The sequence below is a fragment of the Mercenaria mercenaria genome, unplaced genomic scaffold (assembly GCF_021730395.1).
Source record: "Mercenaria mercenaria strain notata unplaced genomic scaffold, MADL_Memer_1 contig_3922, whole genome shotgun sequence".
Classification (NCBI taxonomy): domain Eukaryota; kingdom Metazoa; phylum Mollusca; class Bivalvia; order Venerida; family Veneridae; genus Mercenaria; species Mercenaria mercenaria.
In genome coordinates, this window is record NW_026462110.1 from 43,573 (window position 1) to 47,664 (window position 4,092).

Genomic DNA, 4,092 nt, shown 5'->3' on the forward strand with positions numbered 1-4,092 from the left:
TGCAAAGATCAAAAGAAAACTGCCGCACTATGAGATAATTATGTAAATAACACCCATGTCCGATCACAGCTTGAATATTGCTCTTCTGTATGACACCCTTGGCAAAAATCCCTTACCGCCTCGATATCCTAGTGATAGAGCGTCCGCTTCGAGTCCGGGAGGTCGTGGGTTCGATCCCCGGCCGCGTCATACCAAAGACGTAAAAAATGATACCAGTATCTTCCTTGCTTGGCGCTCGGCATTAAAAGGGAAACTGGCCTTTTCTCTCAAACCCTCGTGGCGATGTATTCCACCAGGAATGAGATGTCGAGAGTGATTAATACAAGTTGTAGAACATCCTTCACGATCGACCTAAAATAAATTATGTATAAACTAAAATCTCTAACGAGTACAACGATATGCAGCTCGATGCGTATGTCATAACTACGGCCTAACAAACAGTCACTCAAATGCTTAAAGACCCCAATACATAGCTGTAATACAAAATTAAGTACAGTCTTATTGCAGTTGACCATAGCCATCTCATACCTACAAGGAACCTGAACTACTTGATCCCACAATCTCATACGCAATACCACTCAAACTCCTTTTTTCCAAGAACAGTTCGTTCCTGGATTGGTCTCCTCTTTAAACATACAGTCCAGCCCCAGCGAGAATCTATTCACTGAGACGCTTGCAACTGTACCTTTCTAATCTATACCTATGTTTTTGTTTAAGTAATTGTAATTCTTTTTAAACTTAACACCTTATGAGCTTGCTCATCTGTTTAACAGTCTGTCTCCCAGTTATAATCAATATTGATAGTTGAGCAGTACACTGTAGATATGACTTAGTATGAGTGAAATCTTTCGAACTTTTCGAAAAGCTCTCGTCTTAAGGTATGAGAACAACCATCAAAATTTAATAATTATGATTAATGAAAATAAAATGAAGTAAAATATGTACAATATGACTTCTTATAGTTAAACATATAGTAACTTCTATGCAAGGTCTTCCGTATATGTGCAAATTAACACAGATTCTAGTCAGTAAAGTTTCATTCATCATAAATAGTTTTTACTCAAGTTACCGGGTATGTTTGGAAGCATTTAGTTTTCTTTGCACCATTCATCTACTTTGTTAATGTCATATTGCAGGATGTTGTGTACTTCAGTCAGAGTTTTACCATATGCAGACATTGTTGCATCATCAGCAAACATGTCAACGGATGATTTATATGTGTGTAAAGGAATGTCATTTATATATAGTATAAAAAGTATAGGCCCAAGAACAGAGAGAAGAAAGCTGTCCAGACACACATACTTGTTGAGAGCGCTTCTCTGAATACGATGATAACCATTTAACAGAAGTTTCACTGAACTTATACAAGTAATGAATTCAATATGAGAAGACACTCTTGTCATATTCTCTGTGTATGTTGTTATGGTTTTGAATTACTTGTATATTTAAAACTCTTTTTGGTATATATTTAACAAGAGAAGAAAAGATGGTCGGCGAATTGTTATAAGATTAGAAGCTTATGAGTTTTTCATATCATTTGTGTGATTTAATTTAATTTATACTTCTTTCTTTTAGCTCGATTGTGATGAAAGGTTTAAACTTATTTGAACCGCTCTATCATGTAACATTTTTCAAATAGCCAAACTAAACACCATGCTTTAACAATTTAAAAGGTTTTATTTTAATTTTTCACACAGGTTTCGTAGGTATGCAATTTTGTTTCATTTATCCTACAATAGTGTTATTTCTAGAGTTCAAAAAGGGCAGGGTGTTGCCTAAAAGGGACAGGGTGCTGCCCGAAAGGGGCCGGATGCTCTTTTAGATGTGAAAGTTACCATAGCAGTAGTTGCATTTCTAGATGTCTATAGTTAATATGTATTCCATTTATCTTTATTGCACACTTAAAAGACATTTTACGTACTTTATAGTTTAGGTTAAACCATTCAAGCCTTTCTCTTAAAAAAATGTCACCAAGAATGTCAACTTCTTGTAGGCTACAACAAATCATACAGCAGTGGTCAGCAAGACACTTCTCTACCTAGAAGACCTTAATCGATCGGCTAATCACACCCTTATTAATGTGATATGCAGACCGTATTCTGCTGTTTCTGTAAATTGATATATGTTGGTCTTACTTTTCATTTTTAGCTCACCTGAGCACAAGTGTTCATGCTGAGCTATTGTGACCACACTGTATCTGTCTTCCGTCGTGTGTGCCTACGTGCGTGCGTGCGTCAAGTCGTCCATCCGTAGTAAACATTTGTGTTTAGAAACATCTCCTCCAAAACCAATGAATGGATTTTGGTGAAATTTAGCCATGATATTCCAAAGTTTGTCCCCTACATAAGTTTTTCAAACAGTTTTGCTTGGTTGCACATAGGAGTTGCCAGAGCTAAAAATAGAAAAAATCTTCAAACGACATCTCCTTCTAAACCAATGGACCAATTTTTGAATAATTTCACACAAATGTTCCTTATGTCACCATCTACAAAGATTGTTCAAATTATACAGATTTGTCAAAAAACTTGGTCGCTAGAGAGCGTGGTCTATTTTCCCTAAATGTTTATAGGGGAAAATTTAAAAATCTTCTTGTATGAAACTACTTGCCCGATTTTAGAATAATTTTACACAAATGATCCTTGTGTGACCCTCTACAAAGATTGTTCAAATTATACTGATTTGACAAAAACATGGCCACGAGAGGGCACGGTCATTTTCCCCTGTATGTATATAGTGAAAACTTTAAAAATCTTCTTGTGTGAAACTGCTGGCCCGATTTTAGAATAATTTTACACAAGTGGTCCTTGTGTGACCCTGAAACAAGATTGTTAAAATCATTTCCATTCGTCAAAAAACATGGCCGCCAGAGGGCGTGGTCACTTTTCTCTACATGTATATAGTGGAAACATTAAAAGTCTTCTTGTTTGAAACTGCAAGCCTGATTTTAAAATAATTACACACAAATGGTCCGTGTGTGAGCCTCTACAGATTCGTCAAAAACATGGCTGTTAAGGGGCGTGGTCACTTTTCCTCTCTAAATCAATAATAGCTAGAGCCTTAATTTTAGGCGTGTGACATCAGATGTCTACATAATTGTTCAAATTATTGCCCTAGGTTCAAAAGTGTGTGTGACATGTATATAATATAGGCTTACATGAAGAGACACACCTGGAGCCTTTTACACAGGTGAGCGATTTAGGGTCAATGGCCCTCTTGTTTAGATATATCAATATTCATCTAAATATATTGGGCGAAACGTAGCTATAAAACTATAAACGGCGTCATTTCACTCAGCATTGCACAATTAGCACAGTGAGAAAAAAAGACATCTTCATCCAAACGAGCAGAGCGTTGCATAATGTGTGGAAATACAGTCGTAGTACATGTTGTGGACTGTAGACTGCTTCTCAAACCAACATCATCAGCATGGAGTCTGCCGTCATCGGGTGTTTTGGCCTTCAAATCCATGAACACTCTCGTGGCGGGTGGTCCCACAGTGGTGATCAGTCACTGCGCATTGGTTGATTGCTTTCAGCTCTTCTCCTCCCGTTTCAGTTCCTAATGCTGTCGTCAGTTTGTAGACAGACTGTGAACAGAACCATCTGACGCCTACTTCAACAGGGAAAAGCCATGTACACCAGCCTCGTTGCTTGCAAAGATCCAGAAGCTCTGTGCCTTCTTCCTCTTGTAGGCCTCCTCACATCTTGTCTTCCATGGTACTGTAAGCTCGATGACGATGAGCTTCCTCCTCTGTGACAAAAGAACGATATCTGGTCTCAAGGTGGTCTGGACAATGACTGGGAATACAAGTCTCCTCCCGAGGTCAACTTCAATGTTCCATCCGGTGGTGCCGTCTAAGATTGATGATTGTTGGTTTGCACTCTTTGCAGTTTCACCAAATGTGGCAAAGGTGATATGACTTGATGGGGGTTACTTCCGCGTTGCTTCTTTCTCTCTCCCTCCAGCCAGTCAGCCAACTCTCTGAGGACTGTGTCATGGATCCATCTATGTCTTCTTTGTGTCAGTGATGTTGAAGAAGATGAAAGTACATGCTCTAGAATGCCTAGTCTGTCGCAGAGGCTGCAAGTAGGG